The sequence below is a fragment of the Piliocolobus tephrosceles genome, chromosome 4 (assembly GCF_002776525.5).
Source record: "Piliocolobus tephrosceles isolate RC106 chromosome 4, ASM277652v3, whole genome shotgun sequence".
Lineage (NCBI taxonomy): Eukaryota > Metazoa > Chordata > Mammalia > Primates > Cercopithecidae > Piliocolobus > Piliocolobus tephrosceles.
This window is the reverse complement of record NC_045437.1, coordinates 160798803-160816574: the sequence shown is the minus strand read 5'-3', so window position 1 is coordinate 160816574 and position 17772 is coordinate 160798803.

Sequence of the window (17772 nt, the reverse complement as noted above, 5' to 3'; positions counted from 1 at the left end):
CATCTCACATATTCACCCTATAATTACCACTAACATTTGCTTTGGTTGATAGACTGGATGTCCTTGAAGTCTAAGGGCAGTCTTACTGATGAGAATATAGCCTTTCTGGAACTTCAGAACTCCCTTTCGTCTCATAACATAATCAAGCTCAATCATGCATAGATTCTTTCCTTAAAATCTTGTTAAATTTGTTCACAAATTAATTTAAGTATTCATTATGTGGATGAATATTAAACTTACTTTATTTCTCTTGTTTATAACATTTATATTATAAATCAACCTCAACTGATATTTCCAAGTGTTGCTTAATCAATGTATCTTGCATAGTTTAGGGTATGATAGTGCCTCATGTACACAGCTAACCTTCTGTACATATTTATGTGTACCTGTATTAAACGACTTTTGCCTTCCTTCTGTTGTTAAAATGTACTACAGTTTCATGGCCAACCACTCTCATTGCTTTCTATCAAGAGTCCTCTTTCTCACTTGGTATTTTTTCTATCAATTATAAACTTTTTCCATTATATTTATCCTCCAAGTCCCCTAGGTCTACCTTCATCTCCAAATTTAGCTCCTTCTGGGGAAAAAAATAGCCCTCCCTTGACTTTGCATCCTTTTATAGCTACCAAAGTCTTGTATGCCCTTGTTACTTCCATTTCCTTACTTCCTATGCATCTTAACTCACTGAAATCTTATATTTTGATGCCATAGTTATGTTAAAATTGCTCTCTAGAAGTTCTTAATGATAAACATATTGTTAAATCCAATGGCTTTTCAGTATTTTCTGTTTAGATTTACAGACTTTATTTGACATTTTGAGCACTTGTTTTTCTTGAAACTCTAATGTCTTGACTTCTCGGTAATAACTTTCTTCCAGTTCTCCTCTGTTTTATCTCAAAGGCCTTTACCCCTCTTTTTTAATTCATTTCTTAAAGATTGAAAGATCTCAGGATTTCAGCCTGCTGTATTTCTGATAATAGCAAATGTCATCATTATCCATCCACCTAATCATTCAAGTCAGAAACTGTTCTTTGCTTTTCACATAAGACCTTAAAATATCTCTTAATTATCTTCCTTCAATAATTATTGTTTCTCAACATCATTCACTACCTTGCTAATCACAGTCTTTATTCAGTAGTCATCAAGGACTTTGATGTTTGCCCGAAAATCTTTCCTTCTCCATAGTTTCCAAGCAGAATTGCATTAAGCAAAGTTTGTGGTATTAAAGTAACTGAGTCCCTCTCGTCTCTGACTGCACATTTTTTATTCACACTAAGAAAAGCAACCAAAATCCTTTGAATTATGTAAGACTAACTCCCTTAAGAACATTTAAGTTATGGTATATGTCTCACAGAGCCTGTTACCATCTGGCTCTGTTTTCATTATCAAGAATAACCAAGCATAACAACTTATGAAACTTAGATGGGAAGGAAATGTCAAATGAGCCTACAATTCAACATTATTTGCATACTAGCTAAACTGCCAACTATTTGAGAGCAGATCCAAAGAGCAACAATAGATCTTAGGAAAACTGAGAAAAAGTGGAATTTGTCTTCTGTACATATTCACCTTCATTTCTGCACTTCCTTTCAGCTTCTTGGTGCTCTTTTCAGATTATAAGTAGTTGGAGTCTACTTGCTGCAAATTGCTAATATTTTATCTATTATTATTATATTTTTGCTTAGGGTTAGCTAAGTTAAAAGAAGCTGATATTAAACATCCTTGTATAAGACGTGTGCCCATTTTAATATTGATGAAATTGGGTCCTGGAGAATGTACAGAATAAATCCACTAAACTCTTGACTTGTAAATGTTAAAAATAAGTGCTAAAAAATATGTCAATAAAATAAGTGCTCAAGAATGTCAAAGTCTGCAAATATTCAATATAATACTGATTGAATTAAGAGATTATCTGACTTTAATGAGATTTTTACACTATTATTTTTAAGAAGTTTAAGAATTGAAGAAACCATTTTAATGTGGTTTGAAAGAGGTAAAATGATAGCCTTTATGCCAGGTTAAAAAGAGAGAGAGAGAGGAATTCCCTTAACTGATAGCAGCAAACTGGATAATTAGGACAGTCTTCCCACTGAAAGAAAACCTAGAAAACCTGCATAAAATGTTCTAAAAAATTTACTTGACATGATCAGCATCTTAACAAGGTAGTAACGAATTACCGAACAAGAAAGCAGAAATTCAGGAATGGCATCTGGGGCTGCTTTGGCCCAGACCCCTTCGATCACCCCAGAAGCGGTGCCAGGGAAGTTCAGCAGCACTGCTGAAATAATTTTTGACACATGAGACAAAAGTTGGACTCCATAGCCCATCAATGGTGGGGACCCTTTTAAATCCACAATGCTTTAGATTAGGGTTCAAAAGATTACATTCTAGGAATAAGGGTAAACTGGAAATGAATCAGCTCTTGCAGAGACAATACAATAGCTTTAAGTCAGCTGAGAACTTCTAAAAGAAATCCCAATTCTAGCAGTTAGTACGTTTACATTTAATGTAACTAGTATTTGAGTTTATAACTAAATCAATAGTGTTTGTGTTAAAGCCTAGAATCTTGGTATTCGCTTTCTATATATCCTGCCTCTTTGTTGTTGTTTTTCTAAATTTTGTGACTTCTTTTACCTTCTACCGATTTATCTTCCTCTAACATGAATTTTACCTTGAAATAAGTTTCAGTTGCTTAAATCTATGGACTGAATGAAGAAGTCTTTCATTAGTTTTGGTAAAGTTTTTACTGTTATCTTTTCAAATATTTTTCTTTCTCATTTTCTTTTTTTCCTTCTGGGACTTCAGTTAAATGTATGTTAGAATTTCTAGAAAAATACAACTTACAGAAATGGATAAAGAAATTGTAAACATAAATATTCTTCTACTGAGTAGATTCAATCTATAATTAAAGACAATATACAGCTAAAATAATTAGGATATTGTCATAATGTAAAGACAGCAAAATAGAACAATGATGAGGCTTGGAAATGCAGAAATATACCTGGGCACATATGGACATTTGATTTGTGAGAAAAGAAGCACTGGAGAATGGTGAGGAAATGACATTGATTGCAAAATGTTATGCTGGGAAAATTGAATATTCATATGGAAAAATAATAAAAATATGTTTTAATACCATAAGGTGTAATCAAAAGTTACAAATTGGTTGCAAATCTAAATGTAAAGATCAATAAGGTTCTTAAATGATATAATATCTTTATGAACTAAGGATTTGAAAAATTTTAAACAGAACCCAAACACTGGCTATTAATATGAAGGAAAAGATTAATATCTCTAATTCAGTTAAAATTAAGATCTTATATTTCTTTAAAGTTATCATTAAGATGAAAATTCATGCCACAGCATATTATTAGAAAGCACTTTTCCTTTGTGTATATATACATATAATTATATGTTTAAAAAGAGACAGAGAGAGCTCACTTTTTATTGAAAAAATATATAATCCTAAGTGAATAACGAGAATGACAAAAAGTTATAACCTTATATTAGTAAAATAGCCTTTTTATTTTTGCATTTCACCCTTTGTGCATGAATGTTTTAATATTATAATCATGATATTCATGCAATTTTGGATGTTTTAACAAATATATTTTTGTTTCCTACTTTATTTTTAAAGTCTTCATAGATCTAAACAAAAAGTTATTATTTATTCATAGAAATATTTGAAGCTAATATATATTAATCTTTTAAACAAAAAGAAAAGATGATATCCAAAGATAGCTTCACATTTATGAATACAAAAAAGTATGGGACAAGTGAATGACACATGAGAAATATTTAATAAAATAGTTTTAAACACTTCATATGTTTTATGGTTTCCATTATCAAAACTGAATAGATTAAAACCCAATCACGTATGAGAAAAGCTTTCACATTTTAAACTTTGTGACAACCTTCAGTGAAATAAAAATTTTTCTGAGTTAAAGCCTTAATATTTAAATTAATTATCCTCTCATTTTGTTTGAAAAGTGGAAGAGTAAGTCCATAATGATAAAACAACATAAAATATTGAGAATATATTATTATAAATTATAAAAAATATTTAATTGCAAGATGAAAATTTGTTATTAATTTTAAAATTGTAGAACATGAGAATAAAACTCATACCATTCAAGCTGTAACACAATTCTTATTTAAAATTCATCATGGAATATGTTGGAATCAATCTTAATAAAAATATTTGTCTCAAATATAATGTAAGATTATGGCTGGGGGAACTAAATTCTATTCTATATTCTGCCACTTAACAAATTGTATAACCTTGGATAACTTCTCTGTGTCTAAATATCCTTTATTGTAGGAAGATGCTTATATGACCACGGTTACAAGTTTTATTTATATTGCATTTTCTATATCTGTGTACATGTACAGATATATGTAAATATAAATGATAAGGCATTTTTCTGGCTAAATTAGTTTTCTCAAATTTTATATTAAATGCTTTGCCATTCACATAAACTTTTTCTTGGCAATAATATTCCACATTATTTTCAGTACAAAAGAGGCTATTTGATTTTAATAATTACTGGTTACTGAAACTAATTACTTATCAGGACTGTGATGCTTTCAGAGTGCAAGAATATCTGAACAAATTATATTTTTCTATTTTTTAACTTTCAATATTTGCAATTTAGATAAATACAAACATTAACACAGATCAGCAGATGATATTGTTAATACACAGACTCTGGTTCTGTAAGTTTCAGGACCCAAAAGTCAGCTTTCTCCCAAACCATCAGATGATGCCCGCACCGCTGGTGCGCAAACTACACTTCGATAGCAAGGGGGCGCTTCCTTTACTTGGTTCGATTTAAAAGTTCCTCACGCCTTTCTTTTCAAGGGCTTCTCCCTTTGGTGTGTGGCATTCTGTATTTCTCTTTAGATTGTCCCATCATTTCTTGATGTTATTCCTGTTGAAGAACAGTATAATCTACATCTTGAAAAATACCCCGTGCTCTCTCATTTAGAATTTATTTTTCAGCCACTGTGTCACAGTTATTGAAAACAGTTGTGATATTAGGTATTTGCCTTTAACCAACATTTTCCATGTTAAAATAAATGTCCCTTTGTTTTCATAAATCTATTTTCTGTAAAGGGAAGGCTCTGTTGGGACAAAACAAACTAGATGCCAGAAGCACAGATATTAGACTTCAGTCCAAATGAGCTCAGGGGCTGCCAATTGCACAGGCAGGAAGAAGATGAGGAGAAAATAGATGAGAACTACATTTGCTAAAGGAGTCGGAGTATAAATTAGTCAGTCCAAAAGGGAATTTAATTTGCATATCTAGAAACTGAAAGACGAGTCTAGGCTAAAAAGTAAACTGTGTCATATTCTAGCGCCTATCTGCCTTTTCATGGTACATACGGTTTTTAATTTGTTGCGTTAATTTGACAAAGCACTGAGTTGGGGAGCTCCTTGTGTCTGTCTTTTCCAGGTATCATCCTATGCCTACTTTAGGATCAGTGAAGGAAGTACCAGGTAGCCTCCTGATCCTGCTCACTGGGAAGGCTCACAGAAAAAAACTCTGAATTGGCAGTTTGCAGCAGTTCTTAACTTCCTGAACTGGTCTCCTGCTGCTTCCCACCTTATGGTTGTCTGTTTCTGCTATACTCACGTGTGTGTGTGTGTGTGTGTGTGTGTGTGTGTGTGTGTATTGGAAGTTAACTTGTCTTTTTTTGTTGTTGATAAGTCTCCATATCAAAAGTTGCCACATCCAAACTTGAGGCAGAGGCTGATAAATTTAACACAGTGGTCCACAATACTGAGCTATGACTGAGTGTGATTTTGGGGTGGTCTTTCTGGGGTGGGAATAGATATATTCTGTGTATGGAACAGAGTGTGAACCAATTGAACCAATATCTGGTAATCAGAATAGTGCCCGCTGGTAGTCACTATGCTGTTTATCAAATATTTCCAGTATACCTCTTTCCAGGCACATCAATTCTCCCTGAAGTTTCCAGTGGCCATGAGACTTGCCTTAGACAACCAAATGTGATCAGAAATGATATACAGTTGACCCTGAACAACACAAGTTTGAACTGTGCCCGTCAATTTATACATGTATTTTCTTTTACTTCGAACACCCCTTAGACAGCAAGATCAATCCTCCCTCTTCCTCCTTAGCCTACTCAATGTGAAGACATCGAGGAGGAAGAGTTTTAGAATAATCCACTTCTGCTTAATGAATAGTAAATCTATTTTCTCTTCTGTGATTTTCTTAATATTGTCTTTTGTCTGGCTTTATTGTAAGAATATAGTAGATTGTACATATGTAGCATACAAAATATGCATTAATTGACTATATTACAGTAAGGCTTCTTGTCAACAGTAGGCTATTAGTTTACTTTTGGGAGAGTCAAAATTTATACTTGAATTTTTTGACTGTGTAAGAGTTGGTGCTCCTAACCCCTGCATCGTTCAAGAGTCAACTGTATATCAATTTGAGGAGGAAGTTCTGGTGTTCAGTAGGGTCTAGCTGCTGAGTAACTACATTGGGCAGAGACCGTATGACATAAGCAACAAAACAATTTTGTTGGGTTAAGCCATTATTATTAGGGATTATTTGTTACTGCAGTATGACCTAGTACCTCTGGACTTTAATTTGCCCAATCTCTGTCCTCCTAGTCCTTTCTGACTCTTTCCATCTTCTTTTTCTCATGTCTCTCCGATTTCCTTAAAGCTGTAGTGTTTGTTTCAGTCTGTACCTCATAACTGGGTGATGGGTGAGTTAACTTTTGAAGAGCACCTTAATGGTCAATACATAAATAACTATCAACATCTATTCTTAAGGTCAACATTAGTAGATGTCAAATACTCAATACGAATTCGTACTGACAGTATGAATTATCTCTATGTCATCCGTAAATGACTCACATTAGCTAATGACTGTCCTTCCAAGTACTGGACATATGTTTTTGTTGTAAATACTATTAACTAATGGACTGCAGCCATCATCTAAATTAGCAGATATTTAAGCCTGGATGAGCAGCATGAAAATCTTCGACAGTTGGCAGCATGTTTAGAGTCTGTTGTCTTTAGCTGCAGGAAAAGTGAACTGCAAGTGGTTCTGTCGCTTGTCTCTTTGATTTGCGTGGAATATGCATTTGTCCTCAGCAATGCCTTTAGTGAACCACATGTATTAGTAACAATAAAAACAACTTGGAAATAATTATAATTTCCCACCAGGGTAAACAAATATTCGTTTAATTTTTAACTTTATTTGTTAAACAATTTATCAAGGCCACAATATAGACAATGGCATTTGAAATATTTATAACATACAGAACCCTGCAAATCAGAGTTAAAGTTAAATACAAATAAGAAAGGATTAAACAGTTAAGAGAATATGAAATCTAAATGTCCAGTAAACATATGAAAAATTAAAAAATGTAAAATGAAAACCTCATAATTGATCAGTGAAAGGAAAATTAAAACCGTAGAAAGAGATCATTAAACATAGGATTGGCAGAAGGAAAAGGTGGGGGGCACTTAAAAGAACTGGCAAAAAGCTATGGAAAATTGGATCTTATATATTCCTAGAAGAAAATGATTCAGTAAGAGAGTGATTTGCCTATATTTAATAAACCTCAGTATTACCATGTCCTGTGACCTAGAAATTTTGCTTCTGATAATATATGCTAGGGAATCTATCACATATGTTCATTAGAAGATATTTAAAAGAATGTTACTTGCAATGTTTCTTTGGGATAGCAAAAAATTGGAAACTCCTTAACATCCAACTATGGTGATGAATGAATGGATTGTAGTATATTCATTCAATGAATTACTATGGAACTGTTAAAATAAAGAAGCTAGATCTAGAGAATCACTGCAGATATATATTAGACACATAATATTTCATGGAAGAAAAACAAAGCAAGAGTGGATACCATTCATATAATTTTAAAAAATCTAAATGTTATATTTTATGTAAACATACTTGCATGAACAATAAAATACCTAGTCAGGAAAGACATATGCAAACTCAAGAAATGGTGTTCTGTGAAATTGATGAGTAGTATTATTTAGGATTGTAAAAGGAATTTCAATATCTGTAATATTTTATTAAAGTTTTAGGTAAAAGGAAAAAAAAAACCCAACAGTAAAATAGTCACTAAAAATTCAAAAACATAAAAAAGTCAAAAGTAAAAAACTCATACATTATAGTGACTAAAATTTTTTTAACCTATTTAAATGTATCATTTTTCCAAATGTCTTCTACTTTTAGAATTTAAAACATTTTATAAACACTTTTCAGTAGTATTATGTAGCCTTTGCAATAATAACTTTTAAATGCCTGTAGTCTATTCTACTGAATGCATATACCATGATTAACTTACTCATATATTTAGGTTGCTCTGGTTCAACAGGAAGATCTGTCATAGATACAGTTGTATCAGGAGTACCCGCTCCCGATGTTTAACTTGGGTTCTTTTCTATTTCCTAAGTGTCTCGGCTGGGTTGAGAAATAAAGAGAAAGAGCATGAAACAGAAATTTAAAGCTGGGTGTCCAGGGGAGACATCACATGGCAGCAGGATCCGTGATATTCCCTGAGCCGTAAAACCAGCAAGTTTTTATTAGCGATTTTCAAAAGGGGAGGGAGTGCACGAATAGGGTGTGGGTCACAGGGATCACATACTTCACAAGGTAATAAAATATCGCAAAGCAAATGGAGGCAGGGGGAGATCACAGGACCACCAGATGAGGCAAAATTAAAATTGCTAATGAAGTTTCAAGCAGGCATTGTTGTTGACAACATCTTATCAGGAAACAGGGTTTGAGAGCAGACAACCTGTCTGACCAAAATTTATTAGGCGGGAATTTTCCTCCTCCTAATAAACCTGGGAGTGCTACAGGAGACCGGTGCTACAGGGGCTTATTTCATCCCTTCGGCTTCGACTATAAAAGATGGCACACTTCTTAAGGGGCCATTTATAGGCCTACCCTCAAGGCACATTCTCTTTTTCATGGATGTTCCTTGCTGAGAAAAAGAATTTAGCGATCTTTCTCCTATTTGCTTATGAAAGAGGAGAAATATAGCTCTCTTCTGTCCCGCTCACCGGCGGCCAGTTCAAAGTTACCTCTGTTGTTCCCTGAACATCACTGTTATCCTGTTATTTTTTTAAGATGCCCAGATTTCATATTGTTCAAACACACATGCTCTACAAGCAATTCGAGCAGTTGACACAATCACAGGGTCCTGAGGCGACATTCATCCTCCTCAGTTTAGGAAGAAGATGAGGGGATTAAGATATTAAAGTAAAGACAGGCATAGGAAATCACAAGGGTATTGATTGGGGAAGTGATAAGTGTCCGTGAAATCTTCACAATATATGTTCAGAGATTACAGTAAAGACAGGCGTAAGAAATTATAAAAGTATTAATTTGGGTAACTAATAAATGTCCATGAAATCTTCACAATTTATGTTCTTCTGCCACAACTTAAGCTGCTCCCTCCGTTTGGGGTCACTGACTTCCTGCAACAAGTTGTATATAAAACTTTAAATTAGTAATAATAATAGTAATTATTTATTAAATGATTACATGAATGAGTACTTCAATAAGTACTTTAAACACACTATTTTATTTAATCTTCACCAAGTCCCCTTGAGAGTTAATTATCTGACCTGTAAGATGAGACAATTTGTAACTTGGCTAGGAGCCTCAGTTTGTAAGGGCTAGAGACAGCATTCAAATCTGAGTCTACCTGTGTGTCCCTGAAGATTGTGTGGTCTCAGTACTGGGTCTATATTATCTCTCTACCATGTTTGTGGTATAATATTCAGGCATATTTCTTTTGAGGTGCTATATGGGAGAGGTTGTTAGTTAATCAGCAAAAGCTCAGTTTCTCTTGTTTTAGGACATATACCTAGACTACATTCCCAGTCTGTCTTACAGGTAGGTAGGTGTATGATGAGTTTTTATCAGTGGGCCAGGGGTAGTGATGGATATTGCTTCTGGGTTAAAGCTCAAAGTGAGTATATCTTTGACTCAAGCAAAAAGCAGATCAAATATATTAAGCGGCAGGGACTTTATGTCTCCTTAGTCCAAAATTTATGGGGTTGCCTGCTAGGAATTTGACAAGTTTGAGTCCACGGATGTTTAGTTTACAAAACCCTTTCCTGGGATCTAGGGGTTGCAGAAGAAGCTATAAATAGCTGGTTTATTGAGAGTACAGGAGTCTAGCAAGCTGTTTTAGAATGGTCTGTGTTTAAAAATTAAAGAAAAATAAGGAATATCTAGAAAGGTTTGGATACTGCTTATTTCCAACTCAAACATGGCATTATTTTGATAGATTGATTAAGAATTCATTAGTTCAGAAAATATCTCAGCTGCATACAGTTTGTACAGCATACTTTCTCATATTACTCTAAAAGCCCTGCACTTAAACTGATTGTGTATGTATAAGATGATAAAGTACACGATGAAACAAGGAGTCCTGCCAAAGATGAGAAAGTGGGGAAATTCCATAAGCTAGGAAGACTGCCTTTAAAGGAGAAACCTCTTGTCATTTGACTTCTATCTTGACACACTGTGTCTGGGGAATTCTCCAATATGAATTATTTTTTCACTTACTTCTGGTGATAGCAAATTTTTAAGGTCAAAAATTTACTGGGTTCAAATCCAGACAAGTCTGCTTGGTGATTAGTGGATCTTCAGTAAGTTGTATAATCTCTCTCTGCCCCAGTTTTCTCATCAGTAAATGACAATAATCACAATATATAACTCAATTGCTGTGTGATTGAGTTATATGCATAAAATACCATAGTAGGCTGAATTATAGCTCCTAAAGATATCTGGTCCTAATTCCTGAATCCTGAAACTATAAGTGTTACTTTTTATGTTAAAAAGAATCTTTACCGATATGATTAAGTTATAGATCTTTAGATGGGGGGGTTGTTCGGGTGGACCCTAAATGCAATCATATGTATTCATATAAGAGGGAACAGAGGGAGATTTGACCACAGGCAGATATAGACAAAGGTAGTGTGAAGATGGACTCAGATAAAAAGTGATGTGATCATAAATGAAGGAATTCCGGTAGCCACCAGAACCCAGAAGAGGCAAGGAATGAATTATCTTTGAGAACCTCCAGAGAGAGCAGAGCTCTGCATCTTAATTTTGGCTCAGTGGTATTTATTTTGGACTTCTGGCCTCCAGAACTGAGAAAGAATAAATTTCTGTTGTTTTAAGTCACCCAGTTGGTGGTAATATGTTACAGCAGCCACAGGAAAAACTAATACAAATACTTAGACCCACACTGTAATATCCTAAGCATTATAAAAGTGTTTGCTGTTAGTGTTCCAAGACAATGGCCAAATTTCACACTATGAGGTACCACAAACTAGAACAGCTTGAGGACCACTAACTGTGTATTTCCAAGAAACCTGTGTCTGATTACAGAACTTGGTTTTGGATAGGTTATTCTGATGAGGAAAGTAAAGATAATATTTCATTTGGCAGTTCACCTTCTACCAGTAGACTTCAATCAGATGAAATAGGGTAGAGAGGCCTGCGTAGCCTTAGAGGTGACAGCAGCCAACCTCCAAAGTCTTCTTTTGCTTAATTAAGGTGTCTTATTTATATTCCAGGCAACGGAATCGCATGGAAGAGTGTGCAAGGCATTTATCAAAGCCTTGAATACAGGGGCCCTAACCAGTAACTGGAGGTAAAATTTGCTTCCCAAAGAATGACAAGAAATTCATGCAAGAGAACGTGGTCTACTATAGTGATGTAAGGGCTTCTGGAATCAGATAAACGGACTTCCTACTGAGTCCTTACACTGCAGTTTCAAGTTACATGGCCCCAAGTAGGCCATTACACCTCTCTGAGCCTCCTCCTTTATAAACTGCTGGAGCCAGGGTGGAAGAAGGGGAAGACAACTTTGCCACATTGGATTACTATATGTATCAAAGTAAATAATGAATGTAAAGTGCTTATTTAGGGCCTGATTAGTGCTAAATATTCAATAAAGGGTATTCCAATAAGGTGAAGCCAAAGGACAAATTCATTCAGAAACCTAGAAAGTAGACAATTTACTGGCTGGGCGCAGTGGCTCAAGCCTGTAATCCCAGCACTTTGGGAGGCCGAGACGGGCGGATCACAAGGTCAGGAGATCGAGACCATCCTGGCTAACACGGTGAAACCCCTTCTCTACTAAAAATACAAAAAAAAATTAGCCGGGCGAGGTGGCGGGCGCCTGTAAGTCCCAGCTACTCAGGAGGCTGAGGCGGGAGAATGGCGTAAACCCGGGAGGCGGAGCTTGCAGTGAGCTGAGATCCGGCCACTGCACTCCAGCCTGGGCGACAGAGCAAGACTCCGTCTCAAAAAAAAAAAAAAGAAAAGAAAAAAAGAAATCCTATTTTTGCCAAGTTTAGTCTTCAGAAAGGAGGTTATGTGAAATCACTTAAACTCTTCATAGCTAGATTTTAAAATTTAATATGGGTGCAGAATTGACAATATAAAGTGGCCACAGAGGCCATGTAGAAAAGTCAGACATATATTACCTAAATAGAGAAAGCACTAGGCCTCTCTGTCTGTTTCAATCACAATGTTCATGTTTTAAAAGACCTGCCAAGATTGTGGTAGAGTAATGGAGTGGAAACTGGGGCAAGCGTGATGTGCTGCCTTCACTGAGTAAAGCCAAAGAGGGAATGCCAAATAAGGCTAAACTTGTGTAGAATATAGCCCTTATTCTTTGTTTTCCACACAGAAGCCATTCCTTCTATCCTTAGTATCAAAATTGTCTCAGGGTGGGCATGTGACCCACTTCTGGCCAATAACATGCTAGGGGAAGTTTATAGAGGGGCTTCTGGGAAATATATTTTCTTTTTAATAATGACAAGTGAAGCAGAGAGTTTTCTCCTTTGTGCTGCTCTTGCTTCCAGCCTCTGAATATAATTGTGTGATGCTTGGAACTGCAGTGGCTACCATTGGACTGTGAGAGGAAGGATTTGTAGAATTTGAGAGATGGCAATCTTAGAGTATTGTATTGCTCAGCTGCTGACACAACTATGGTCATCACCCTCCCCTGGACTTCTAATTATATGCAAAATATAAACTCTTATTGTTTTAGGCATTCTGTTTCTTTCAAGTAAAAGAATTTGTAAATATGATATATACAAATAAATTCAATTGTCAAAACAGTATTTAGGCTTAAGATCCCTGGAGCACACGAAGATGTAACTACAGTTGACCCTTGAAAAACACAAGTTTGGGCCAGGCGTGGTGGCTCACACCAGTAATCCCAGCATTTTGGGAGGCTGAGGCAGGTGGATCACCTGAGGTCAGGAGTTGGAGACCAGCATGACCAACATGGTGAAACCCCATCTCTACTAAAAAAAGTACAAAAATTAGCCAGGCATGGTGGCAGGTGCCTGTAATCCCAGCTACTCAGGAGGCTGAGGCAGGAGAATTGCTTGAACCTGGGAGGTGGAGGTTGCAGTGAGCCGAGATCGCACCATTGCACTCCAGCCTGGGCAACAGAGCAAGACTCTGTCTCAAAAAAAAAAAAAAAAAGTTTGAACTGTGCCACTTATATGCTGATTTTTAAAGTAGATAGATTAGAAAATGTTTTGGAGATTTGGGACAAGTTGAGAAAACTCATAACCTGTACAGATAGAAATATTGCAAAAATTAAAAAGTTGAGTGTGTCATGAATATATAAAATATATGGATATACTAGTCTATTTATCATTTACTATCACAAAATATGTACAAGTCTATTATAAAAAGTTAAAATTTATCAGGGCTTATGCACACAAACACAGACTGAACATTGCACCAAAGAGAAATGTAAACAAATGTGAAGATGAAATATTAAATCATAGATGCATAAAATTAACTATAGTGCATACTGTATTACTGTAATAATTTTTTAGCCACCTCCTGTTGCTACTGCTGTGAGCTCAAGTATTCTATCTGCTTAAAATGCCATGTGAGGCTGGGTGCTGTGGCTCACGCCTGTAATCTCAGCACTTCGGGATACTGAGGTGGGGAAATCACTTGAAGTCAGGAGTTAATAACCAGCCTGACCAACATGATGAAACTCCATCTCCACTAAAAATACAAAAATTAGCCGGGTGTGATGGTGCATGCCTGTAATCCCAGCTACTGGGAAGGCTGAGGCAGGAGAATCACTTGAGCCCAGGAGGCAGAGGTTGAACCCAGGAGGCAGAGGTTGCAGTGAGCTGAGATCGCACCACTGCACTCAGCCTGGGTGACAGAGTAATATTCTTGTCTCAAAAAAATAAAATAAAATAAAAGTGCCATGTGAAGCCAGTCACCTCTGTGTGAGCCATTTATGTCTCTTCAGCAAATTGCATATCACAGTAAAAAGTAATCTCTGGTGGATCTTCTGTATTTTTCATCCTGTTTAGTGCAATATTCATAAACCTTGGATAATACCATGGGACCCGCACAAAGTACCACTAGTGATGCTGAAAGAGCTCCCAAGAAGCAGCGAAAAGCCATGACACTACAAGAAAAAGTCAAATTGCATGATATGTATTGTAGATTGAGGTTGCAGCTGCGGTTGCCCACCATTCCAGACAGATAATTCATCTTGGAAACAGACAATGTAAACTTAAGCTATCAATAAATATAGTACTATAAAATAATTTTCTCTTTCATATGAATTTCTTGGTAACATTTTCTTTTCTCTAACTTTATTGTAAGAATACAGTATATAATACATATAGTATATAATACATATTATAATTATATAATGCACATAATTTCCTGTTTATGTTATCTATCTGTAAGGCTTCTGATGACCAGTAGGTAATTAGTAGTTAAAATTTGGAGAAGTCAAAAGTTAAACACAGGGTTTTGACTGGGCAGGGTCTTGATTCCCTTAACCCTTGCCTTGTTCAAGGGTCAACTGCATATTATAATATCTTTGGGGATAAGGTGGGAAATGGCTTGAAATTACTCAACCAGAGGATTTTAAAAGTGTGAGGGAGAAAAACTCAATTTAGTTTAAATGTTCATTGATTTGCTCATGTATTATTGAGTTTCTATTATTCCCACGAACTATACTGCTAGGAATACTCTGATAAGAGTTGGACAGAGTCTCTGCTTTCATTTAGTGCATACATTTTATAAATAAACTTTTAAAAAAGATAACTACTGAATGGTAAGTGCTAAGAGAAAAATAAACACAATAATATGATAAGTATATGGGGTTCAGTTGAGGGAAACTACTCTAGATAGACCTAAAGGATGAGAAGGAGCCAGCATGGAAAAATTCTGGGAAACAGTCTTACAAGAAGAGTAACTGCAAGACTTTGAAGCAGCAAAGCTCCTACACAATCCATTGTGTTTGGAGCAGTAAGAGTTAAGAATACATAGATGAGAAAAGAGATGAAAGGCAGATATTGTAGGGCCTGGCAGCCCAAGATACTTCATTTTAAATGTAGTAGGAAGCCAATAAGCTAACAAGAAGTTTTAAGCAGAGAAGTGAGGTGTTCTCACTTATGTTTCCAACAGTTCACTCTGCTATGTACAGCATGGATGGGGGAAGAGTTAAACCAGGAAAATCTTCAACTAAGGTGGCCACAATGGATTACAGAAACTTCAATGACCTGAGAATAGTTTGGTAGAAGCAATGAACTTTACTGATAAAATGAATGTTGTGGTGTGTGAGGGCAGTAAGTTAAGAATAACTCACAGGTTTCTAGCTTGGTCACCGGGCCCAAAGTATTGTCAATTTCTAACATGGAAGAAGACTTTGAAGAAAAAATGTTTATAGGATACAAATCAAGTGTTTCGCTTTGACCATGGTATTTTTTAGAAGTACTGGAATATACAAGTGGAGAGGTCAAGTAGGCAGTTTGAGATATGAGTCTGAGGCTCAGGGAGAAGTCAGCACATGTAAATTATGGGCCTAGATCATATCATTTAGGTGAAGTAACAGAGGAAGAAGAAAAAAGTAATCAGGACTTCAGCTTATGAATGTGGACATTTAAAATGAAGATAATAGAGGAACCGCAAGGGGAAAAAAAAAAAAGGTGATGGGTAGGGTGCAGTGGCTCATGCCTGTAATCCCAACTACTTGGAAGGCCACGGCGGCTGGATCACTTGAGGCCAGGATTTTGAGACCAGCTTTGGCAATATAGCAAGACTTTCTCTCCACAAAAATTTTTTAAAAAATAATTAACTGGACATGCATGTTTGTGGCACGTATTTGTAGTCCCAGCTACTCAGGAGGCTTCTGAGGTGGGAGGAATGCTTGAGCCTCAGAGTTTGAGGCTGCAGTAAGGAAAAAAAAAAAAAAAAAGAAAGAAAGAAAAAAGCCTAGAGGAGGAAAACAGCGAAGAGAAAAGTAAGGGGGAATATGATGTAATAACAGGATTTCATAAAGTAGAGAGTGATCAGAGATGTGTTGAATATATTTGAAAAGTGTAGTAATTGAGTGCATAGACATGGTCCTTAGCCAGACACATGGATCACTTATTGGGTAATTTGGAGATTATTGGTGACCTTGACAAGAGCAGTTTTAGTGGACAGAGGAAGGGAGAGGCCATACTGGGGTGAGTTAATAAGTAAATAAAAAGAAGTTGAGTAGACTTTTTCAAAATGTTTTTCTATGGAAAGAAGAAAAGTGGAATGATATTTGTAGGAAAGGAGTTATATTATCATCTCCTCACTTAAAAATAATATCATGCCCAATGAGAAAGATCCAGTAGACAGAGGTACATTGCTTATGTAGGAGAGGCATGGGGATAAGTGCAGAAGAGAAGCCTCTGAGGGATGGTATCCAGAATCTAGGTGGGGCCTTTGATGGGAGCCAGGAGACTTCCTTCAACTTATCTGGAGGAAAGATGTCATTGCTAACTGCTGTGCTGACCTATAAGGCTCAAAGAATTGCAAATCACAAAGCTGTCTTTGCCAAGGGTGACATGCCTACCTGCAGCACAGCAATGATGCCAGCAGCAATGTGACCAAGAACTCCAATCAAGTCATTGATTAACTTAGGCAAGTTAAAACCAGGCAACATGTGATCAGTGTAGATATTGCTCAACTGTCTTAGGTTGTATGATTTCAAGAACTAAAGATAAATTTTTGAGACCATGGGAGTTGTGGGTTTGGGAAAGAGTTTATAATTGTTTTTCTTTCACTCCAGGAGTCCATTTATTTAAAAATGAACCAGACACAGCCCTGGACAGAAACTTCCTGATGAGATACATGTAAATTCTGAAATACAAAATATAATGAATTGTAAACATCTTTCTATCCATGAAAGATGGTCATGGTGAGGTGGATGTACCAAAATAGAAATGTGTCTCTAAAAGTATATTCTTTAAAGAGAAGACTGAGCTGGAATACCAGACCAGGCTAAAACTATGGCTGCCTTGAATATAGTAAAATATATATAAACTGTACAAGAGATATGGATAATAGACATTTAAAAATATGCAGAGTTATATATAACAAAAAGAAAATTATCTAATTAACTACTTCATTTTTCCATTCAAAAATTATGGCCAGGCACGGTGGCTCACGCCTATAATCCCAGCACTTTGGGAGGCCAAGGCAGGCAGATCACAAGGTCAGGAGATTGAGACCATCCTGGCTAACATGGTGAAACCCTATCTCTAAAAAGACAAAATATTAGCCGGGTGTGGGGGCAGGCACCTGTAGTCCCAGCTACTGGGGAATGCTGAGGCAGGAGAATGGCATGAACCCGGGAGGCAGAGCTTGCAGTGAGCCAAGATCTTGCCACTGCACTCCAGACTGGGCGACAGAG